The sequence below is a fragment of the Ipomoea nil genome, unplaced genomic scaffold, assembly GCF_001879475.1.
Source record: "Ipomoea nil cultivar Tokyo-kokei standard unplaced genomic scaffold, Asagao_1.1 scaffold2353, whole genome shotgun sequence".
NCBI lineage: Eukaryota > Viridiplantae > Streptophyta > Magnoliopsida > Solanales > Convolvulaceae > Ipomoea > Ipomoea nil.
This window is the reverse complement of record NW_017618781.1, coordinates 52,402-79,334: the sequence shown is the minus strand read 5'-3', so window position 1 is coordinate 79,334 and position 26,933 is coordinate 52,402. Positions and strand designations below refer to the sequence as shown.

At 30.4% G+C, this 26,933-nt stretch overlaps 4 long non-coding RNA genes across 4 annotated transcripts; 2 read left to right on the top strand and 2 right to left on the bottom strand.

The window, feature by feature from the left end:
• Positions 1 to 6,664: 6,664 nt before the first annotated feature.
• LOC109152011 lies at positions 6,665 to 26,005 on the bottom strand. Its single transcript, XR_002049326.1, has 3 exons — positions 25,844 to 26,005; positions 7,644 to 7,700; positions 6,665 to 6,774 (listed from the first exon to the last, which is right to left on the bottom strand). It is a non-coding gene; the product is annotated as an uncharacterized LOC109152011 (long non-coding RNA).
• LOC109152010 lies at positions 17,892 to 18,385 on the top strand. The gene is made up of 3 exons (XR_002049325.1): positions 17,892 to 18,012; positions 18,128 to 18,201; positions 18,349 to 18,385. It is a non-coding gene; the product is annotated as an uncharacterized LOC109152010 (long non-coding RNA).
• On the top strand, positions 19,262 to 19,959 carry LOC109152008. The gene is made up of 4 exons (XR_002049323.1): positions 19,262 to 19,322; positions 19,418 to 19,499; positions 19,620 to 19,765; positions 19,886 to 19,959. It is a non-coding gene; the product is annotated as an uncharacterized LOC109152008 (long non-coding RNA).
• LOC109152009 lies at positions 20,343 to 20,943 on the bottom strand. Its single transcript, XR_002049324.1, has 3 exons — positions 20,780 to 20,943; positions 20,603 to 20,684; positions 20,343 to 20,482 (listed from the first exon to the last, which is right to left on the bottom strand). It is a non-coding gene; the product is annotated as an uncharacterized LOC109152009 (long non-coding RNA).
• Positions 26,006 to 26,933: the final 928 nt, after the last annotated feature.

The window sequence follows — 26,933 nt, the reverse complement described above, 5'->3', positions numbered from 1 at the left end:
CACAATTAATTAATACGAAGTATTTAAAAGTCATAAAAAACATAATATACACATACCAAAGTAATAGGATGAAAATCTGCACTAACAATAGAGATTCAAACCCTAACCACTTGCAAAGACAAGCCCCGCGCCCTACCACCTGATCTACAAATGTTTTATTAAATTTTATCTATTTTAATATGCTTATACTAAAATTTGTATTATATATACATATATATATACAAGGGTTATATATGGAGTGAGGGTGGAGTGAGGGGGGGCAGCTGCCCCCATGCTGGGTCCGCCTATATATATATATATATATATATATATATATATATATATATATATATATATATATATATATATATATATATATATATATATATACATACATATATAGGCTTCGAATCTGGTGCAACCCCTATGCTAGATGAGATCATGAGATCTCATGATATCTATTGATTCATTTTTCATAAATGGTTGAGATTATAAGAGATTGTGAAAGTAATAATTAACGATATATTTAAATCAAAAGGATTAAATAGTAATTGTAGATATATATTTAATTATGGATATAATTCAATTGGAATCTTAAGCATTATATTAGGGAGATTATGAATGGAAATTGATATTTTAAATTATTATGGACCCTATCAATAATAATAATTAATTATATTTTGTACATCTGAAATTTTAAAGTATGGGAAATTTTACGGCGGTGTGTGTGTGGGTGTGGAATGGTGTGTGAGTTTTATAGTTTGCCATGGTGTACACCTCCTGTTACAGAAAAATCGGGCACGCTATTCCACACCCGCGCACACACCATCGTAAAATTTCCCACAATTAAAAAAAAAACACAACAAGCCCAATACTATATATACTACGCACTGATTATCTACTCGAAATTCAAACGCCGATACCCAAATTAGATTCATATATTTTTGTTTTCTTTTGAATACGTTTCGCACACGCCCGAAACTAGTAATATAAAACACAAACCAAAATGTGCACGCCTGTATCACGAAACGCACATACCAAAACACATAATTTTATGAAAAAAAAAAAAAAACCAGCACGCCATGGTGTACGAGCCCTGTTACAGTAAAACGCACACACCATTCCACAATCACGCACACACCGCTGTAAAATTCCAAAGAAAATCACTAAGAGAGAAAAATATTGATTAAGGAGAGCTGAAATAATGCTACAAATCTTTATAAACATGAAAATAAATGAAATGAAAAGTAATAAATATAGTGTTTAAGGACAAAAAGACCCATGCTTCATCTAAAATTAGTATAACATGGGATCCAAGTGGTAATCAATCTGAATTGTCAAAAAATTAAAATCAACGATCAAGGAGTGTGCTCACGAGTTCGGCTGACTAGGGGGTGTGCACCGAATTCAAAATCTGTATATATATATATATATATATATATATATATATATATATATATATATATATATATATTTACTTATTTATTTATTTATTTATTTATATATAACGCTTTTAGGCATAATATTAAGTAACATAAGTGTTGTTTTTAACTTGTTAACTAGTATTTGCGCCCGTGCGATGCACGGAATGGATTTGTTGTAATATATTAAGAATATTTGGATCGATATATAATTATTTAAATTAAAATATCAAATATTATATAGTGCAATTGAAGGTATGGTTTGGATCATTTATGTGTTTTTATGTTATTAATTGCTCAAATTAATAGCTAATATGTAGATGTACGCATGCGGTGCTGTAACTTTGGAGATTTTATTTATCATTGTTCAGTACTTTTATAAATTAGTCAAATGTGCTCGTTCTCTAGCAACTCAGTTATAAAAATGAATTGATATCCTAATTTATTTGTATGGAAAATATATTTTTTGTCTAGATATATAGCAATTTTTCCATTTAAAAAAAACATAAAATCACAAATTGTATTTACATACTATTTGAAACCTCTTTGTAGACAACATTGGTAGTAACAACACAATCTTGTCTATCTTCGTCTAGAGCTAACACCTTTAGTCCAAAAGGATGGGTGACTCGGGTGAAAATATATAACGGTAGAATTTCAGTCAATTAGTGATCCTTTTATATTTTCAGTCAATTAGTAATATCAAATTCATTTTCAGCCAATTATTCTTTTTTATTTTTACTTTTTTTTAGTCAATTAGTCAATTAGAATATTAGATGCATTGATATTTTTACCTAATTTCTGTTCCAGTTATAATTGATAATGTAGAATATTTTTATTAAAATATTTTCGTTGTATTTTTAATTTAACTTTACTATTGTTTAAAATATGCATTTATTATTGATGATGTAGAATATTATTACTGAAATATTTTGTCCAATTTTTAATTTCTGTTCCATTTTTTAATTAAAATGCAATGATCTGTCAATTTATTTTTTCATTTCAATTATGGATCATTTTTCATTTGTAGTCAATTATTAATATTCATTTCCTTTTATAATTTCAGTCAATTACTAATACCAGATTCATTTTCAGACAATTATTCTTTTTTATTTTCAGTCAATTAGTTAATTAGAATATCAGATGCAGTGATATTTTTACCTATCTGAACCATTTTTAATTAATGATGTAGAATATTTTTATTGAAATATTTCCGTTCCATTTTTAGTTTACCTTTACTATTGTTTAAAATATGTCTTTACTATTGATGGTGTAGAATATTATTATTGAAATCTTTCCTTTTCATTTTTTATTTACTTTTACTTTATGATGTATGATATTATTATTGAAATATTTCCGTTTCATTTTTGATTTATGTTTCATTGCTTGAAATTGTGAAATATTTATGATATAATTGTGATTTAATTTATTCTACTCTGTAATATTATTGTGAAAAATTAAAATACAATAATCAGACAATTTTCTTTTTCATTTTAGTCAATTATGGATCATTTTTTATTTTTAATCAATTATTAATATTCATTTCCTTTTACAATTAACCTAATTTCTGTTTCTTTTTTCATTTTTAATTTTCAGTCAATTATTAATATTCATTTATTTTCTAATTTAACTAATTTTTGTTCCATTTTTAATTAATAATGATGTAGAGAATTATTGTGAAATATTTATGTTCCTTTTTTAATTTACCTTTACTATTTACTATTGTTTGAGCGGGAAATCAAGTAAATAGAATTTTGTTTTTAATTATATTATAGATTATAGATTATAGATTATAGATTTTCCAGCAATCCAAACACTCTGATCCCTTAGTATCCCATCAAAAAATGGATAAAGAAAAGTCATTTCATTAATAAAATTAAAAATAATTAAATTAAATCTAATAATGCTATATTTATTTGTAACTATATATTAATTTCATTTTGAAATCATTGGTTCACATATTTGAATTATTTATTTTTTCTTTAATTATTATAAACAGAAATAATACTGTACTAATTAATTTATGATATTTATCAAATTATATTTTTAAAAAATATAAGATTTACACATGTTATGAGGGGTTAAAACATATTTTAAAATTATTTTTTATTAGTAAGTATTTTTATTTTTAAAATATTTTTCAGCGGCCCACACACTCCCTTAGACTCCCATAAAAGTAATAAAGAAAAGTCATTTCATTAAGAAAATTAAAACTAATTAAAGTACATCTAATAATGCTATATTTATTTGTAAATGTATATTAATTTTATTTTGAAATCATTGGTTCACATATTTGAATTATTTATTTTTTCTTTAATTATTATAAACAGAAATGATATTGTAGTAATTAATTTATGATATTTATCAAATTGTATTTTTAAAAATATAGTGTTTTACCGGCAATTTATATCATGCACCAGGGCGCGCATTGCATTGTGCGCCCTATGCAATACATAACTGTATAAAAGATACACATAATTGTATAAATAAATACACATAATTGTATAAACAAACATACATAACTGTATTAAAAAAATACACATAATTGTATAAATAAATACACATAATGATATAAACAAATACACATAATCACGTCAACCCCCTTCCGCGCCTCCCAAAACGACGTCGTTTTGAGAGACGCGGGACGCACAGTGCTGAGCACGCCGTGGTGCAGGGTATAACGATTGTGTTTTACCCGTGCGTTGCACGAATTTTTTTTTTTTATATTATGAATTTAAAATTAAAAATAGAAAACAATGAAAATATATTATAATGTACAATATAATAATATATTTGGACTTTTATATATTTGGTCAAGTATCTATTTTCATAATATACAAAATTTAAATTTAAATTTTGTATGGTTAATGTTTTTTGGTGTGAGAATTTTTTTTGTATGGTTAATATAATCTCTAATCATGTTGTATATTTAGATAAATTTATTAAAAAAATCACATAATTAAGTTTATTTATTCCTAATTGTATTTCATATATATTATAATTTTAAAAATATGAATACTAACTAAGAGAATTATATTTAGAAATCAATAAAAAAATGTAAATTCTAAATTTTGTATGAATAAATTTAAACTCTAATCGGACACATTTCTTTATATGATTGTATAATACATTGTATATACACATAACATTTATTAATATGTATATAGAAAAATTCTATAATATAATTTCATTGATTATAATTTATATTGATAGATTTATAATTAAAAAAATTACATTTAGAAATTTAAAAAGTAGCATTTAAATATTGTATGATTATTATAGTGTATAATTGTATGATTATTATAGTGTATAATTGTATGTATATTTTTTAAAAAAAATTATAAATATTCATGTTTTGTTAATTTTATACTTTCATTTCTTTAATTATATTTCATATTTTATTAATTATAATTTAATGAAATTGTCACAAATATTTCAAGGGAAGAAATCTTATATTTCTCAGTTTCAATAATTATATTAATTATAATTAATAAATATTATTACCATAATAATTTCATTAATTATATTAATTGAAGCATGTGCTCCATCTCAACTAAAAGCCTAAGCTGTAGTTGGATACACCCCCTCACGTGTATGGTGGAGTCCAACCAACACATGGACCGGTAAACCATAGTCGCTTACGAGTGGCGTTGAGATTTGAACCCTTAACCTTTGGTCTGACTCTGATACCAAATTGAAGTATGTGCTCCATCTCAACTAAAAGCCTAAGCTGATAGTTGGATTGCACGTTAATGGCTATATGCTCACAATATTAATTCTAATATTTGTTCTCTTCCAATATTTAAACACATTACCATAATTATCATAATAATTACACGAAAGAAGGAAAGAAAATTATTAGAATAATTACCATTAATAAAAAATAGAAAATTATATTAAAAATTAATTATATATTAAGGTAAGTATAATTTATTTTATGCCAATAATATTATACATTAAGTATATATATAATTATAGAAACGGAGATATAATTTTAAAAAGTAAATTATTAATTAGATTACCTAATATAATTGTCCTACTAATTGATTCCATACTACTATGTATAATTCATATATTTGAATTTTTTAAAGCTAAATACTTATTAATTACCTTAATAATTAAGATAATTTTTAGTCAATCAATATTCAATAGTACTAAGTGTATTACTTCGAATTTTTATAAATAAGATATAATATTATTAAATCAAAATAATTAAAATAATGTGTCCATATTACAAAAGATTTTATAATAGTAATTTTTATTGCATAATAGAATTTGTCAATTATTAAACATTGTTTATGGTAATTATTGTATGACATTTAATACTAAGATTATTAGGTATAATTTTTATAATTAAGGTATAATATTATTAAATCAAAATGATTAAAAATAACGTATCCAAAATATAAAATAAATTATACTTGTCTTAATAATTATTTATTAATATAAATTTACAATTATAAATTTGTATACGAAAAAACATAGAAACTGAAACTTCTGGTTAAAAAAAATAAAAAAATAAAAAAAATAAAATAAATAAAAAAACTCTCCATTTCCCTTTTTTTTTGGGGTCACCAATGGATTGTATTTATAGGTAGAGAATGTGAGAATTATAAATTAATAATATAAAATTTCATTTTCCATTTCCGTTTCTATTCAGTCAATTAGAAATTTTTTATAATTTTCAGCCCATTAATAATATACATTTCCTTCTTCAATTTGCATAATTTCAATTTCGTTTTCCAAATTCGTGTTTCATATGTTATTCCCATACATAATATTCACGTTACTATAAATTGATTAGCAATTAATACATTTACAATATACCATAATTATGCAATATTACCAATTGATACATTTTAATTAATTTACATTAAACATATGTTTACCACGGAAGAAAATGGGATATAATTTAAAAAGTAAATTATTAATTAGATTACCTAATATAATTGTCATACTAATTGATTCAATGGTTGTATAATTCATATATCTGTAGACTTTTAAAATCTAAATACCTATTAATTGCCACAATAATAATTAAGATTATTTTTAGTCAATTAATATTCAATAGTAAAAGTATTACTTTGATTTTTTATAAATAAGATATAATATTATTAAACCGAAATAATTAAAAATAATGTATCCATAGTACAAAAGATTTTATAATGCAAAATTTTATTGCCTAATAGAATTTGTCAATTATTAAATATTATTTATGGTAATTATGCTAAATTTACAACATCAAATAATATCTCAAAATCAACTAAATACTTAAAACTGAAATTACTATACAATAATATTTTCCTCAAAATAACAAATAATAAAACTTTATTCCTTCTCAACTTGTTCATCCCGAATTCCTATCCATGTTCACCTGTATAAATAATTTTACACAAAAACAGAATGTAGACAAAAATTAGCATAAGCTAAGTAAGTTTCACTTCACCCCGTAAAATAATGGTTTGAATTTTTTATATTTTCAAAACTCATATAATTTCATACTTTTCCAAAATACATGTGGAGTTATACATTTTCTTGTATGGAGAATAAATAGTTATTTATGGAGAAGTAACCAAACTTTTTGAAATCCACTTTGAAACTGGACTAAAACCTATGTGCACACCCCAGAAGATTCCAAACCACTGGGTAATATATATCCAAGTAGTTAGGTTTTCCTACCTACTACCACTCAAACAATTTGGAAACTGAATCATAACTTATGTGATACACTCTCATGTGATTCTAAGCTCAATGAGTAGTAAATAGTCCAAGTAAACATTACTCACTCTTACTTGGACACCACACAATATATTAATTTCTCAAAATTTCATTATTTCTCCACAAATAAATATTTTCTCCACAAAAATACAATTTTCTCCAGAATATATAATTTTCTCCAAATACATTTTTCAAAAAAAAAAAAAAAAAAAAAAAGAAATACAATTTTCTCAACATGATTTGTCCAAAATATAATTATAGTACATAATCCAGTATTAATACAATTTCACAATACTACTATGTATACAACACCAAAAATTTCAAGCCAAGTATTTACATAACGCACGAGTTCTACAAATCGAAACTCATTCTCGATATTTCGAGAATCACCACTCACAATATTACTATTTATCGATAAATGTACTTGTGTTCACATGAATAACATATATCATATAATATCACATATAATATCAATACATACAGTACTCGGGGAAAATAATAATTTTGGTGAATATAAAATCTTACCCTCAAAGGCAAACTTTCTATAATCTTAATAGCATCCTAACCACCTTGATAAGAAACCTGCATGTGAATCAAATAAATCCAATAATAATAATAAGCGAAGCATATTATTCATTGATCATCATCATCATCAATGTCAACAGACTTAGATTTAAACAAAAGAATTTGGAGAGTAGAAACAATTACCTGAAGTAGATATTAAGTGAATGAGTTTTGCTAGGATTGAAGAAAACGTACGAATATATTAAAAATCATGAAGAACCAGTAGTGTGAGGGAAGATGAATGAATGCCAAAGTCTAAAAATTTGTATTTATAGGTGAAAAATAGTAATTCGAAAGGAAAGTATAATAATTTATTTAAAAAATATAGAAAGTAAAGTAAGTATGGTAATAAAATTATTATTATTATTATTAGTATATATAGATTAAATTAAATATTAATTGTATATAATGTCTATATATATATATCACACAGAATATTTACTATATTTAATTATTTAATTATTCTTTTACTACCTAATTTATATATTATTACTATCAATATATACATCTAATATATATATATATATATATATATATATATATATATATATATATATAATATCACACGTATATATAAATGACTATATATATAAATTTTTATATCTATAATTATTATTTCAATATATATGAATTTACAAAAATGACCTTAAGTTTTGGGGGAAAAATTGGTTTGGAGGATTTTACTTATATATATATATATATATATATATATATATATATATATATATATATATATATATATACTAGTGTAAAATCAACAAATCACCATTAATTATCAATTCATTTAATCTTGGAGCTTAAATGCTTAATCCATGTGGAGCGTTTATGCATTTATATATGTACGTTATTTACGTACTCCATTGAATATGGCATTGTTGGTCTACTGCATTAAATCACATTTTCCCGTACTCTCCGAATCCATTTGAAAACTAGGAAAGTATTTACTAAAGATTATTTTCAGAAAATGACTCATTTTTAAAAATTTATTTTAATTTTCTTGTGTTTGAATAAATGTCAGAAATTTTGTTTTTTCTATTTTGCTAAAAGTTAAGAGTTACATTTTTTTTTTTGTTATTTTCTTGAAAATGCTCTATTATTTTCATAAAATGACTCAGTGAGAAAGTAGTTATGAATTGCTCACATCCTAACTAAGGTAGTAGGCTCTCGGTCTTCCTAGTCTCTGCGTATTTTGCATCTCAATCATTAATATATTTGACCTCGTTGTTGGCTTTCAAATAAATTGAACATTTTTTTTTTAAGATCTTAGATGGGTCAGACTAAGATATTTAGAAGTCAACTTTCAAGTGACCAAACAGATACATGTTAAAAAAAAAAAAAAAAAAACATGGGTTAGTGCATCTCTCCCGTGCAAGGACAAAGGAGGGGAGAGAATTGCTCCAAAGAGACTCTTCTCTCCAATCTAGAGAAAGTTTGACAACGTGCACATGTCAATTCGATGTGTATGCGTTGTGGTGCATTAGTATTCGGTTGCTCCCCTATGTGGGAAGTCTAGGGTTAACTAAAGATCAGATGGACTAATTAATACCTTAATATTTCAATAGATGACAACTCAATCACCTTGCCAAAAGCGAAGTTTTGATGCATGTTTTGCAGAGCTTATTTAGGAACTTATAGCTTATTTTAAGCTACTAATAAGTCATAAGCTCTATGTCAGAAACAAGTGTAATTAGATTTTGATGATACCAAACTTGCTAGGATTATAGACCCCTATTTTCATTTTGTCTTAGAATTTTCGTTGCAAACGAAAACCATTGTAACTCAATAATGTATGATTCGCACTAAGTAGTACACGAATCTTGATTGAGACTAGCATGGTAGGTCTACTTGAAGACATGAAGACAAAGAGAAGAACGAGAGATCAACTTAGACCGAAAGATGGAAGGGTCTAACTCTCGAACAATCATCAAATGACTAAGAAGGTCATTATTCTAGAGAAGATCGAAAGATAAGTTCAATCTCTCGAGTAACCTTTTCGAGACAACAAGTCTAAGTCAGATTTGTAAAGACAACTTTTATTAAGTGAAGCAAGAAGAATGTTGTCTATGTCTCATAGCTAGGCAATCATCCTAGACAAAATGATATTCACATAAATCAATGAGCATTAAATGATTGGTACCATCTTGTTAGTGAAAAGGACAAAAAGCCATGGTGCTTTTTATCATTAACGGCTACATAGTACAACCATATTAAATGCTCCATGGCCACTGGTCATTACTCGCTGGTTAATAGGTTCAAAATTTCATCTCCCTCCAATGGATGAATTTTTCCTCACCTATAAATATCTTTCTTCTCCATTGAAGAATGTGTTGATCGTTCAACAGATTTTATCCTTAGAAAAGCTCTTTAAACAAAGTTCATTCATAAGCTTTTCATGATCAGCGTGGTACATTTGTGAAGATTTCAAAGAGGATCATCCTACATCTACACTTCACAAACTTGAAGAAGTCTTGCATCTTTTCTCAAGTGAAGATTCATCTAGTCAACAAGGCAAGACTTCAACGTGTTTGGAGAAACATAGCATTATCTTTCCAACACTCAACTCTGTGGAAAGAAGTCGATGAGTTAAAAAAAACCTACCAAGTAGCTGTCCGACTTAGTGATCAAAGAAGCTAAGCTTGAAGTAGTTTGTACTAGGAGTGATAGAGCAAACCCTTTCACAAGTTGTGGAAGAAGAGTGGAGTAGACATTGTTAATAGTCGAACCACTATAAAAAATCTCTCTTTACTTACAGCTGATTATCTTTCGTGCATTGCATCTCATACTGACCCAACGATAATTCCTCATAACGAAACTGTGCAAAGTTCAAGTTAAAACAAACTATTTATTTCGTTGCGCGTCACTCCGAAAGGAGTTGCTTTGAAAAATTGAGCAGAGTCTATTCAACCCCCCCCCCCCCCCCCCCCCCCCCCCTCTAAACTCTTCTTTAGTTCTTTTGACCCTACCGGGACCAACACTCTGTTTGGTAATGTTTCAAGAATAAGCTAGTAGCTTAAAATAAGAGCTTATTTTGAAAAGCTACCTTAAATAGCGTTTCAAAAATAAGTTAGGAGCTTTCTAACTTTTTTCCATCTTTATTCTTATTATTTTAAATAAATGACATCTATTACCCTTCCTAATTAAAACCCTTTTTTGCATTTTTTTCTTCTCTTATATTTTTATTCATTCTCTTCCGCAACTTTTCCACTACAAAAATAAAAAAATAAAAAAAATCATAATTTAACGACATTAATTTAGAGGTGGTTTCTAATTAAATATTTAGTGGCGGTTAGATTAATCGTCGGTATTTAATAATTGAAAACAAATTTTTGTCACTATTTAAAAAAGTATTTAAAACAAATCGTCGGTATTTAATCGTCGGTATTTAAAAAAGTGTTAGCTGTAATTTACCGTTGTCACTATTAAGCTCCTAATCCAAATCTTTGAAAGATAGCCAGTAAAAACCAGCGGTGGTTGCTTAATTCAGTAGCTAAATAAACTTAAATGCATGTTAAATTTGAATCATTATATGCTTTTTTAACTGTTTTCATTTGATTGTTTGTATCCAAAAGTTATAGTTTGCATATAGATTGCATATCATGCATGTTTGCTAAGGTATGTGATGGAAAGGTAAAGGTCTCTAACCGCTCTTAGCTAGTTAGCTACATGATTTGTTATTTCTTAAGAAAAATTGCATCCTAATAATAAGAAGCAGAACTAGAATGAGATAAGTTCTCTTTGACCAAATGATTTACAGATTGTTGTGATACTGAAGATGTGAATCATCATCTTCGGATGTATGTTCTGTTGGGAAAATTAAAGATGAAAGCATTTAATGTTGGTCCATGTCCACCTACACCCCTTTGACTTTGTCATTGGAATAAGAAATGGAGAATCCATTTCATTTCATGGGCGCACAGTGCGCTCCTTTGTAAGGAGCAGCGCCTTTGGCGCTAAAGTGTGGACAACACACTGTGTCCGTTATGTGGGTGGGATGGAAGGGCTGCTTACTATAAATAGCAGCTCCGAACATCGTTTCAAAACACACCTTGAATTCGAGTCCTTTATTCGATTCTCCTTTTCCTCCCGTCGTCTGAGCAATAGTGAGGTTCGCCTACGCGATTGCTAGTGCAAGCTATCCGTAGTAGGTCTGTGTAGCCGGTCGAAAGCGTGCCAGGGTTCTAACTGCACCGTTACCCGGCAAATAACGCTTTTAAGGTAGTGTTATTATAACACGGCACAGATTTTCTTTCTACCATACATCCGTAGTGTCCGTGCGTCTTAAAAGGCTTCCAGATCGCGCGTTGGCGTTGCAATTTTCCCCAACAGTTAAAAGCGTTATTTTGCAACAGTCAACCTTTAGCATTATGACACCTTCTGTCATACCGGATCTATCAAAGATCACCGCGCTTGATGGGAGAAATTACAACAGATGGGCTCAAAGAATGCTTATTCTTTTTGAACAATTAAAGTTGGTTTACGTGCTATTTTCAGTTGCACCTGAACCTACTCCAACAGTGTTCTCTCCGTTTGGTGCTACAAAATGTAATCATGAACCTGATTACACTCCGGGTAAAGAATCGAGAGAAAGCAGTCCTGAAATAGATTACATTCCGGGTCAAGAACCGGGTGTAACTCTGACTCAATTCAGAAATGACAATGCGGCAGCCAGAGGATACCTACTGTCACAAATGAATGACGAATTGTTCGACATCTATGTCAAACAAGATTCGGCAAAAGTCATTTGGGAATCACTGTCAGAAAAGTACGGTGCCAATGGAAATGAAAATCAAAGTGTCAGAACCGTCTACAACGAAAGGAGTAGAAAAATCAAGAAGTTTAAAGGAATGTGTTTTGCGTGCAGAAAGCAAGGACACCGAGCACACCAGTGCTACCATCACAAGGGCAAAACCAGCAAAAGTCAATCTGACAGAACAAGATGAGTATTGAGTCTCTTTAAATAAATAGTTATTTTGAGTAACTATTTTTGCTCTGGTTCTAAGGGTTCGCATGAAGTATGGTTATCTTAGTGTTGAGTAGTCTAGATTTTGATTACTTAGTAGTACTTATTTCTTTAGTGTTTTGAATACTAATGACATTGATTGAAATAATTCGTGCATAGATATTGCGCAAATCTTTTACCAAAATTATTTGTATAAAAATAAGAGCATATATCATAGGCTTCAATTGTAATTTAGTGAGAACATAGAAAAGTCATCATTCTTGAACACTCTGTCTAGGAAGATGGTTTTTAAGTAAACTTCGGTTTCACCATTCGACCTGGGAGTTTTTAAGAAGTAGGGTGTTGATCATGCAGGCTAGTTAGAGCGCCACTTGATCTTTACCTGAAATGAGGTTGACTTTCATATGTTGCTAATACAATCAAAGCCTTGCAATAGAAGTTGTTGAAGTACTGCAATAGTAATATTGATTTGCATCCTATGAATGTTTTATATGAGTTTTAAATTCCTTAAGGGAAGGAAAAATTGTGCTAGTGGCAATTCTGAAGTCTCATTGTTGAGAGACATTCCGAATAAATATGAACTCAAACATATTCCTAGTTAAAGGGTAATTGTGATCAATTGAGATAACCAAGTTTGTTGAAATATATTCAACTGTTGAGCATGTATCAGGCAAAGTGCGAAGCTTCTATAATGCTACACAAAGCAAATCGGCAAAACTCAGTCTACAAAGGAGCTAAAGTTGGGCACCAAATATCAGTCTGGGTAAGAGATCAAATACGTTTGACAAAATTATTTGTAAGTGTTGCATTGTGGGGGTAATAAACTCCTTATATTTTCATCAAAGTTTCTCTGTGGTATTGAGAATAATGATGAAAGAGAATGTTTCATGTTAAACATGAAAATCTCAAGGGATTATTTACGAGTAAACGAAGTACTCGTCAAAATGCATGTAAGTTTGGTCAAAAGAATCAACTTACTTGAGGGCTAATTATGAGGATTAGTCGTTGACTCATTGGAATGACTTGAAGTCCAAGTGGTAATGAATTCGTGGTGAATCCTACTTCTGTGGTCAAACGAAGCCATGAAAAGAGTTACAAAATAGTACACTAGTTGGTCATTCCGACAGTGTGTGTACTTGTGAGGTTGAGCTACAGCTCTTAATGAATTCATAACTCTTTGAGAAAGGATGGTTTTGTTGAGACAAACCTAATGAATTCACCGCATGTGAGGTTGAGCTACAACTCTTAATGAATTCATAACTCTTTGTGAAAGGGTGGTTTTGTTGAGACAAACCTAATGAATTCACCGCATAATGACATGAGTACAAAGTGCTCTTGGTGTCTTATACTCAATTGGGATGGTCTATGTTGAGATAGACCTAAAAGAGATCCCTAACTTGAGTAGAAAAGGGCTAACCGCCTCTTATGAAAGATAATAGGATTATCCCAAGAAGCTGAGTGGCTAAGAAACATGGAGATAACCGTGTAATTGTGGGAGTGCCCAACACCTTCACCACATTGTGATTCACAAACTGTCATTTGTGTTGCGCAAAACAATGTCTACTATGGGAAACGTAGACACATAAGAGTCAGACATGAGTCTGTACGGCAGCTAATAATATATGGGGTAATCACAATGGGTTTTGTGAGATCTGAAAGGAAAATTGCAGATCATTTCACAAAGGGCCTAAACAGAAAGGTCGTCCTTGACGCATCAAGGGAAATAGGTATGGGACCCATAAATACTCTGTAGCCGATCATGGTGGTCTGCGATGAGGTAGACTTGACAGAGTTGAAGGTCTATCCTAGAATAGACCTAACAGGGGATATCTCAGGGTCGTGAGTATGACCTCATGAGATTCAAGGCGACCAAAGCAAATTAAGTGCGTTGAGTTCAAACTTTGTCTATTCGATGAGTTCAAGATCAAATTCACTCCCGTCTAGAGAAGTACTTAATGTCACTATATGACAGTTCAAGTTTTATACACTGGCATGAAAATTTGTTTTGATCGTCATCAGGCAATGACAGCATCAACCTAAATCCCTTTAATGGTGGGGGATTGTTGGGAGCTTTTAAAAGTCTGTTTTGTGATAGACTTTGACAGGATAGAAGTCCATATTTGAGACAGACGTAACATTCTTTAATACTAAGGGTGTTCATAAGAAGTCAAAGAGTTTGACTTTTGTAGAACCTGCCTTTTGAGTTGATGTGTGTGTGCATTCGAGTTCAAAATTTATCTAACCGGTGAGCTCAAGATTCATATCACTCTCGGGAAGAAAATTACTCAGTGTCACTACATGTCAGTTCAAGTTCTCAAACACTGACATTAAGATCAGCTCATTTGTATTGCTCAGACATTATTTTTTTTCTTTCCTCTTTAAGTTTGTGGGGGATTGTTGGGAAAATTAAAGATGAAAGCATTTAATGTTGGTCCATGTCCACCTACACCCCTTTGACTTTGTCATTGGAATAAGAAATGGAGAATCCATTTCATTTCATGGGCGCACAGTGCGCTCCTTTGTAAGGAGCAGCGCCTTTGGCGCTAAAGTGTGGACAACACACTGTGTCCGTTATGTGGGTGGGATGGAAGGGCTGCTTACTATAAATAGCAGCTCCGAACATCGTTTCAAAACACACCTTGAATTCGAGTCCTTTATTCGATTCTCCTTTTCCTCCCGTCGTCTGAGCAATAGTGAGGTTCGCCTACGCGATTGCTAGTGCAAGCTATCCGTAGTAGGTCTGTGTAGCCGGTCGAAAGCGTGCCAGGGTTCTAACTGCACCGTTACCCGGCAAATAACACTTTTAAGGTAGTGTTATTATAACACGGCACAGATTTTCTTTCTACCATACATCCGTAGTGTCCGTGCGTCTTAAAAGGCTTCCAGATCGCGCGTTGGCGTTGCAATTTTCCCCAACATGTTCTTGTTTGTGGCAAGTGACAAGTGTTTCCAGTTAATGATCGATATTGAACATTATTTCCATAATATTGTTTTGCATGTTCATTATCACTTATTAAGCTAGGACTTGCACACTCAATCTCTAAAAAGCATTCTAAATTCTTCTATCTGAAACTTATTTGTTTTTCTTTTTTTCCCCTCTTCTTGGGAGGGATGCGGGAGGTTTTGAGTTGTATATGATGTTTTTTGTCTGTATGAGGTGCTTAATTCCAGCTTTCTAGTAACAAATGAGCTTTGTTACTTATGGAACTTTGATGGTGGCTGACTTTTTACTTATGGAAGAGCTAGCGATGTTTAACCCTTCTTTAGGGTTGTTAACGAACCGAACATAAACGAACGGAGGTTGTTCGTGTTCGTTTGTTAAGGTTTTTGAAAATCCTGTTTGTGTTTGTTTGTTAAGCGTTCTTTAGTGTTCGTTAACGTTCGCGAACGTGTTCGTTAACGTTAATAAACACGTTCACAAACATGTTCATTAACAAGCACATTGACGAACATATTCATTTACGTTCATGGACACTTAATTAATTAACAAACAGCTTCACATGTTCATGATCACAATTCGTTCGTGAACAATAAATAATCTACGTTCAAGAACAATAGTCAAACAAACAACACAACTACAAAACTAATATAATATAATATAATATATATGTTTGTGAACATATTCGCGAAGATTATTAAACGAACACAAACGAGCTTGTTCACGAACATTATTAAACGAACATAAACGAGCTTGTTCACGAACATTTGTAAACGAACACAAACTAGCTTGTTCACGATCTCTTAGCAAACGAGCTTACAGTTGTTCAAGCTCTGTTCGTTTATTAACCGAGCTTTAAATTTTGTTTGTTAATGTTCGTTTACCTTAACAAACGAACATAAACGAACACTTATCGAACACGAACACGAGTAGTGTTGGTCTCGGTAGGGTCAGAGAGAGTCTAGAGGGGGGGGGGGGGGGGGGGGGGGAGGGGTGAATAGACTCTAATCGATTCTTTTCGATTATTCTCCTTTCGGAGATATATGCAGCGGAAATAGTATCTTATGTTAAATTTACTTTGCACTCTTTCGTGTTGGTAAAGATTTAGCGTTTGGTCGATGTTGTATGATATGCAAGACACGAAAGTAAAAGCGATAAATAAAGAGAGATGGACAGAGAGATTTTTATAGTGGTTCGGCCAACTGTGTCTACTCCACTCTTCTTTCACAACTCATAAAAGGGTTTGCACTATCACTCCTAGTACAAACTACTTCAAGCTGGCTTCCTTGAACACTAAGCCAAACAGCCACTTGAAAGGTTTTTCAACTCCTAGAGTTTACTCCGCCTTTATCAACTTCTTCCTAAGCAGAGATGTTAGAAAAGTATTCTGGTGGTTCTCCAACATGTTGAAGCTCGTCTTGATGTCTGGATAGATCTTCACTTGAGAAAAGAGCAAGACAGATTCAAGTTGTGAAGTATGAGGATGGATATGCCTTTGAAAGACTTCACAACAAACACTGGTTATGAAAAGCTTGACAAGATGGAACTGCTTTTAAGAGCTTTTCTTAAGATTGCAAGAGTGAGTTAACCAGCACCTACTTCAATGGAGAAGAGAGGTATTTATAGGTGGAAAAATACATCCGTTGGAGAGAGATGAAAATTTCAAACCTAAAAACCAGTGTGTATTACTAAGTGGACAAAAGGCATTTAATGCACTTGTACTGTATAGCCATTGGAGCCAAAGTCACTATGGCTTTTGTCCTTGATTTCTGACAAGATGGTACAAGTCTTTCCAACCCTCAACTCTTAAAAAGACGTTGATAGAGGCGGAGTAAACTCTCGGAGTTGAAAAACCTACACAAGTAGCTGTCCGGCTTAGTGAACAAGGAAGCTAGCTTAGCTTGTTTAGTTTGTACTAGGAGTGATAGTGCAAACTCTTTCACAAGTTGTGAAAGAAGAGTGGAGTAGGCTTAGTTAATAGCCGAACCACCCTAAAAACCTCTCTCTCACTCTCTATTTACTTTCGATTATTTACTTGCCTTATATTGCATACATACTGATCAAACCCCAACTTTCCATATCAAAAGCGTGAAAAGAATACTCTAAAACGAGCTCACATTTTCCGTTGTGCATTACTCACCGAAAGTTGTTTTCAAAAATTCGAGTAGAGTCTATTCACCCCCCCCCCCCCCTCCCCCCTCCCCCTCTAGACTCTCTTTCGACCTTACTTGGACCAACATTGTTTTTATCTTCATATAAATTTAATATTTTTTTTGAATTTCTAGTTTTGTGCAATTTTAAGGGTGGCGCATGGTGCGTTACTGCTCATGATTGCTTGGAGTGTTCTAAAAGTAACCTTGGTACTTCAACCCAAACAAATGCCAGTATGGACTTCGGATTCATATTAACAAAATATTAGAAATGGAATCCTGGTATTAATACATTGCAATGTAATTTTACGTGTTTTGTTATTTATATTTTATTTATTATACTTATACATACTTCAATTATTAACGAACTTAATTTTTCATGGATAGGATATTATAGAGTTTTGCAGCTGGAACAGAGTCTATGTTCACTATTGTGATGAGTCCTCATTTATGGGAGATGTTGAATCCGTGGTAAATATATATATATATATATATATATATATATATATATATATGAGATAAAATTTAATTTAATTTTTAATATATATGATCTGATCTACAAATATATTTTCATGTTCAACATTATATTGGATGTTTTCATCTTTAATAACGTTTCAGAGTAATAATGTAACTTACCGTGGAGCAAGGATTTTCAATGAAATAGGGGAGGATTTGTTTGGAAGGGGAATGAAGATTGCTCAAAATGTATGTTGTAGTATTTTGTGTGTTTTTAAAATTTTGGTTTTCTCATGTATTTAATTGGCTTTTTAAACTGCATTGCATGTATAATAGTCTGAAAATTATAGTCATTTCTAGTCTTAATTAAATTACACACAATGTAACATCAGCAATTTTTTATTAAATAATTAATATTTTAGGCAATTCTTGCTAAAAGCTCTGCCGGTGGTCGGCCTGTAATTATACATTGTGATCGTTTTCGATCTCGTTTACCTGAGGCAGCCAGGGTGAAATGTCTTGCTGACTCTGCATTCTTTTTACATAATGCGTAAGACTACTTATAATAATTAATAATAATATTCATCCAAAATTAAATTTGTGTATTCTCTAATAATAATATAATTAGATGACCCCTTATTATATATATATATATATATATATATATATATATATATATATATATATATATATATATTGTCTTACGTACAATAATTCTTTAGGTTTTTTACAATGAAAAACAAGAGTTTTGATCTTGTGTTCCAGTGATTGATTGATCTACATGTATGGTAGACATTATTTTTACAATATATATATATATATATATATATATATAATGATAATTTAAACAGTCATTAATTATTTGACTTTAATTAATAATCTTCAATATGCATGTAGGGATCTGCACCAATGCTTCCATCATTCTGCAATATTGCAAAACTCTCCAAACCAAGTTTGGTAAGTATTTATGTTTATTAGTTTTATACATATATACATTCACTGTGATACTAATTAATTAAGTCTAACTTAACTTGTTGAATTAACATTCAATGCTTTTTTTTTTCCTCAATACATACTGCAAAGTATTGCAACTAACACCACTATTTATTGTGATGTCAGCCTTTAATCGAGTCCAGGTTAACTCGCTCGATCGTTATATAGATACGAATTATAAAGTACATACTTATCCATTGACCTTATTTTAATATTAATATACTTTTATATGTTTTAGATTCATTATGATTTGTCATTTGAGCATCTAGCTTGCCTAGTGAACAAAAATTGCAGCTTGGTTAAGATGACTACAATTCAAGGTGAGTAGACTTAATAAAATTAATGATATAACATATTAAATAAGGAAGAAAGATAATGTAACATTATTTAATGAACTAACAAGAAGTAATAGTCTTTAATTATTTATTTATTTGATTCAGAAGTAAGATTGGAACTACTTGATGCATTACCAACCACAAGTAGTCATTCTTTCAAAGGCATTTGATGACTAACTAGTTGCATCACTCATGATGTCACTATGTTTTCTTGGGTTGCTCCAAAGATGATGCGCATTGTAGACAACAAGGTAATATTAATATGTCAATTTTTTTTCATTAATTAATAACCCAAATCATAATTTTAATTACCAAAATGACCTATTATAACATATATTCATATTGAATTAGTGTCGCATTATATTTTGCAGACTTATCCCCAAGTGTTTGTTGATTGGTTTTATGATCGGTCAGCAATTCAGATAATTGACTTGTCTACTGAAGCAAAAAATTGTACTGAATTTAGAATTCTTATAGACCACAAGAATGAAGCTTGAACAAAAAGTTGTATTGACATACCAGTATGGGATTGTATTTATGGAAATTCCCATATTGGTATATCAATACAACTTTTTGCTCAAGCTTCATTCTTGTGGTCTATAAGAATTCTAAATTCAGTATAATTTTTTGCTTCAGTAGACAAGTCAATTATCTGAATTGCTGACCGATCATAAACCAATCAACAAACACTTGGGGATAAGTTTGCAAAATATAATGCGACACTAATTCAATATGAATATATGTTATAATAGGTCATTTTGGTAATTAAAATTATGATTTGGGTTATTAATTAATGAAAAAAAATTGACATATTAATATTACCTTGTTGTCTACAATGCGCATCATCTTTGGAGCAACCCAAGAAAACATAGTGACATCATGAGTGATGCAACTAGTTAGTCATCAAATGCCTTTGAAAGAATGACTACTTGTGGTTGGTAATGCATCAAGTAGTTCCAATCTTACTTCTGAATCAAATAAATAAATAATTAAAGACTATTACTTCTTGTTAGTTCATTAAATAATGTTACATTATCTTTCTTCCTTATTTAATATGTTATATCATTAATTTTATTAAGTCTACTCACCTTGAATTGTAGTCATCTTAACCAAGCTGCAATTTTTGTTCACTAGGCAAGCTAGATGCTCAAATGACAAATCATAATGAATCTAAAACATATAAAAGTATATTAATATTAAAATAAGGTCAATGGATAAGTATGTACTTTATAATTCGTATCTATATAACGATCGAGCGAGTTAACCTGGACTCGATTAAAGGCTGACATCACAATAAATAGTGGTGTTAGTTGCAATACTTTGCAGTATGTATTGAGAGTAAAAGCATTAGATGTTAATTCAACAAGTTAAGTTAGACTTAATTAATTAGTATCACAGTGAATGTATATATGTATGAAACTAATAAACATATATACTTATCAAACTTGGTTTGGGGATGATGGAAGCATTGGTGCAGATCCCTATATGCATATTAAAGATTATTAATTAAAGTCAAATAATTAATGAGTGTTTAAGTTATCATTATATATATTAAAAATTAAATTTTATCTTATATATTTAAAAAAATAAAATACCACGGATTCAACATCTCCCGTAAATGAGGACCCAACACAATAGTAAACATAGACTCTGTTCCAGCTGCAAAGCTCTAATAATATCCTATCCATCAAAAGTTAAGTTTGGTAATAGAGTTAATACCTCTAATGATCCTCCGAGTATTGGGATATTACCAGATGTGGTCTTCCGACTTTAAAACGACCAGCATACATCCTCCTAGTTATAAAAAATAACCACTCGTGATCCTTGGTTAGATTTTTTGTCAAATAAGCATTAAGTTGGAGGACAAACTGGTCTTTTTATCAAGTGAAAACATTGATTAGCAAGAGGGAGCTTGGCCTAAGATTCTTCGAAGACCGAAGAAGAAGAAGAAATAATGGCGTCCGAATCCAAGTAGCAGCAGTAGCTTCACTTTGTATTGTTCCCTCTAATAGCTTCTTGTAACTGCTTTTCTAACTGGTTTTGTTAGCTTAGTTAGCTCTCCCCCCTTTCTTGTTTTAGCACTTTCCCCTCCATATATAAACAGAGGAAAGCAGCTTGTATAAGTTTTTTCAGTTACATTGAAAACAATCAAACAGTTCTTCTTTCTTCTTTCTCCAAGCTCTGTGTTGCCTCCTCCATGCAACAGCTGAACGCTTCGTCGTTTGCTCCCAGGTGTGTTCTCTCTGAACATTTGAGTTTCATGATTGATTTAGAGCTCAGATTGTCGCGGTTCGTTAATAGAATCGAACAACCTCCGCTGAGGAACAGACAATTCGCGAGCATCATGGACTTGTCGTTCCCGGAATACCAGAACAACGTACGCGATGGATTCTGAGGTGACAACATGTTCCGGCGAGACCGCCTGAATATGTTCTCCACCAGGTTGACAAATTAAATGCCCTGACATCCTCCCTCATCGCGAAACGCCGCACGATTCTCGAGCACAAAGACGGCGCCGCCGGCGACAGCATTGAAACGTTCACGACGAGGACGTCAATCTCCGCCGGCGACACCCCGGACTTTACGAACAGCTTCTCCAATGTGACGAAGAAACACTCCTCCATCTCCTCGATCCCGTAGGCGAGGGTCGCACAATACTCCCGACCTTCTAGAACGTTCCGAGGGGCGTAGGTTTCTTCCCCAACACCGGAGTTTACCACGGCGCGCAAACACAAGCCAACTTATAGGATGGAAATAAGGGTGATGGTAAGAAGAGGATCATTAACTCATCGGGGAAAGTATTGAGCGTGGGATTCGAAATAGGGAAATTCTCAAACTGGGATACCAATCAGGGAAAGTGCCTTTCCCTTAGGCGAAATTGATGTTTTGTAATTTCGCCTAAGTGTTTGGCAACATAAACATTAACGTATTTACAAAGCTATATACCGTATTAATTTAGTAATTGTGTATAATAATGCCGTGTTAACTGTATTAATTTAGTAATTTTGTATAATAATGCCGTATTAATTTTGTTCTCCTGTATAATAATGTTGTGTTGTTAATTAAATATTTAAATATAAAATTGTCGTGATATTTAGTAAAAAATTTATGAGTAGACAATAATACAAGTAAAAATAATAATTAAAAGTGAAACATAGGTACAGTATAATAAAATCATCGAAACGTGTAACAGGATTATTATTATACGTCTAAAGTGTAAAGTTCACCGTAGACATGGTCATTAATGAAATATTTAACCGACCATGGATAAATATTTTCAACATGACATGTACCAATGACCAACAGGAGAACACTGTTGTCCTCCAAACTGAATAAAACGACATCGTCCTCGGTTGTATTAATATTAAAATGTGTTGTTATTTCTTCCCACTGTTCTGTGAAAAAAGTTAACGATGTGTCAAAATATAGGTCTAGCTTTCATGTTGAGATCTTGATAATTAATTTCTTTACTGCAATATTTTTTTGTTTAACAACATCAATCACAATAGCTAAATTATTTGAGGAGTTTGCATCAATTATTTATTCGTCCTTCTACTAATTAACATCAAATCAACAAAATAATCGAACACCTTAATTTATTTAACGTTTATTCTGCCTTTTTTTTTCTAAAAAAATTGTAATACGATCGTTCAAACGTAAATACGTTAATTTAAACCTATAAATACATTGTTTTATAAGTAAATACATTGATTTTTAAGTAAATACGACGTTAATATGTAAATACTGCACAAATACGGTGGTTCAACGCATTTCAAAAATAGACATGGAAATTGTCTTTCCCTTAGGCGACATACCAAAAGTACAATTTCGCCTAAGGGAAAAACAATTTCCCTCTTTTGTATCCCATGTTAGACATTTCCTTTTCAGGGAAACCATGTTCAAATTCTTCCTCACCGGCAAAATGACCCGGTAAGAAGACAAGTTTGTCCCCCAACTTAATAACTATTTAATAGAAAATCTAATGGAGGATCACGAGTGATTATTTTTTGCAACTAAGAGAGCATGTACGGGTCATTGTAAAGTCGTAAAATCACAGCTGGTAATACCTCAACACTCGGAGGACCATTATTGGAGCTATTAACTCTTCGTTAATAATTAAAGTATGTATAAGTATAATAAATAAAATATAAATAACAAAACACATAAAATTATATTGCAATGTATTAATACCAGGATTCCATTTCAAATATTTTGGTAATATGAATCCGAAGTCCATACTAGCATTTGTTTAGGTTGAAATACCAAGGTTACTTTTAGAACACTCCAAGCAATCATGATCAGTAACCCATCATGCACTACCCTTAAAATTGCACAAAAATAAAAAGTTAAAAAAAATATTAAATTTACGTGAAGATAAAAACAAATAACATAAAAATTGTATAATTATACCCAAAGTTTAATGAACAAATTACTACATATACTACCTCAATGAAAATCAACCAATTATTGGTCCCTTCACCTTCCCCTTCCCCTTTTTCAAGATAGTATGCTGGAGGACTGCAATCCAAGCATACTACATTACAAGGTTAATTGAATATGACCTTTTAACCTTGATTAATGTAGTATGCTTGGATGGCAGTCCTCCAGCATACTATCTTGATGAAGGGGAAGGGGAAGGTGAAGGGAGCAATAACTGGTTGATTTTCCTTGAGATAGTATATGTAGTTATTTGTTCATTAAACTTTAATTTGGATATGATTATACAATTTTTATGTTATTTGTTTTTATCTTCATGTAAATTTAATATTTTTTTGACTTTTTATTTTTGTGCAATTTTAAGGGTAGCGCATGATGCATTACTGCTCATAATTGCTTGGAGCGTTCTAAAAGTAACCTTGGTACTTCAACCCAAACAAATGCCAGTATGGACTTCGAATTCATATTAACAAAATATTCGAAATGGAATCCTAGTATAAAGACATTGGCAAATTATTGTGTGGACCATAACAAGAAGTACATTTTAATATACTAAATGTAGATTATTTTTGTAATGTATGTACATTATACAATATAATGTACACTCAATACAAAATAATATACATCCCATGAATACAATGTACATTATTTTTGTACTGAATGTACATTATTTTTTATTGAATATACATTATTTTATAATATACAAAATAAGGTCCACACAATAATAATTGTAATACATTGCAATGCACTTTTATGTGTTCTAGTATTTATATTTTATTTATTATACTTATATAACAAGTTGAAGAATCGGATACAGACAAAATCACTTACTAGCTTACTTTGTACGAGTCAATATATTTAAAGTGATTTGATTTGGGTTGGTACAAACAATAATTACTTGTGGACATAATTAATCAAAATATTTAATTAAATGAATTAGTTATAAATTAGAATTTGAGATTTTTTTTTTATTTTGTATAATAAAAAACAATTGCATAGTCTTTTTTGATCGGGTGATTCAAAGGTTCAAAATTTTCAACTAAAAGTTTTAATTGATAATTGGACTGTTAATTTCTATATATATATATATATATATATATATATATATATATATATATATATATATATATATATATATATATATATATGTATGTATAGTTATTTGTAATGGTATATACAATATGTAAGGTTATTAACTATTTGCTTTTAAATCTTGATTATTAGCTATTTCTCTATTTATTTTGCTTTTCATATTGGACTTTTCGAAAATAAAAAATAAAAAATAGAAGTATTCAATGTGAATGAAAAATATAAAACATATTCACGGCTATTTTCTTCCAGGAAACAACAGTGTTTTTCTTAATAAAATTAATTTATAATAATGTCAGTTATTCACAGAAATTTTCTTTTCACGGCTATTCACAGAAATTTGCTTTTCATGGCTATTCACAGAAATTTTCTTAAAGCACTACTCATAAAAAGTTTTAATGTCGATTTTAAAAAGAAAAAACTTTAAACATCATTTTTAGGTGTAGTAGATGCTTGCAAATAATATTAGAAAAATCAAAAGAAAACCTATTCAAATAAAATATAATCCGCAAAACTTTCTATGATGGGTTTTAATAAAACTCACAATATTCCTTATAAATTTACAATAATTTTAAAAACAAAACTAATATTGTATTTCAAAAAAAAATTAACAAACATTTACAATAAATGTTACTATTCACGAGATATTAACAATAATTCACAAAGATTAATAATAAATCAAAATAATTAACAAAAAGTCACAAATATCCATAATAATTCGAAATAATACCACATTCATCCAAAAAATAATCAAAATGATTTCTAAATTAAAGAAATTAAAAATAAAAAACAAAAAAAAATACCTGACCAAGGAATATGACTAAGGTCGAGTTGCTATGGTCTCAATAACAAGGAGAGTGAGGAATTGAAATTGTTGTTTAGTGGTTCTCGAGGGAGAGGGAGAGGGAGAGTGAGGGCATTGAAGTCTCTGGCTGTAGAATTTATAGCGATAGTAGCTATGAAGGGATGGGGATAACTATGGGATGGGGAGGGGGAAATGAAGGGATGGGGGCATTAATGTCTCATAGCTACGGTTTTGCTTTTATTAATTACTAGAGGGATGGGAGGGGAAAGGGAAGAAGACTTGTTAATATGTTCAATGAAAATTTAATTTTATTTGTGGATGTTTTGATTTAATTTATGTTTGTTGAGACACACAGCTATTGATTGAAGAGAGCTTTAATGGGATATTAGGGGTTAATTAATATTTACAAGTAATAGTTATATTTATAGTTGTAATTTAATTGATTTCTTGTTGAATGAATTTGATAATTTAATTGACAATAATTATTGTTTATTTATTTAACAACTTTAGTACAGTTTGCACTACACATGTATGTATAGGCCAAAAAACATTGTCCATAGCCAAATCAATCATTCAATAGGGAAGAACAAATTTAAAACTCTTTTTTTCCTTACAAAAGGATGTCTTTACCAATTATATCCGGCTCCAAATTATTTGTTGGGATGAATTAATTGACAATTCTAAACATTTTATAAAATTTGTAATTACAAACATGCTAATAAAAATAATACAATTAAAACTCTACTGTCATTGCTTATAAATTTTAAACTCATCTTTTTCATTTATCAAAAAATAAATAATTCAATTTAAGACATGAATTCTGTATATTATGAAGTCAAAATATGTGCATTGAACCAGAGTCGACAGTGCATTGGGGACCCTGGTCCACAATATAACGATGGGAGGTGGCTTGAGCAAATCCTAACTGTAAGATACATCTTTAAGCTCGTACCATACTCAGACTAATCTTTATTGTGCTGACCAGATTAATTTTTTCATATGAGAAGAGATTTGAACTTCTAATCTCTCTTAAAGGATAAGAGTGCACAACTACTCACACCAATTAGTTTACTCTTTGGGATTTTGGT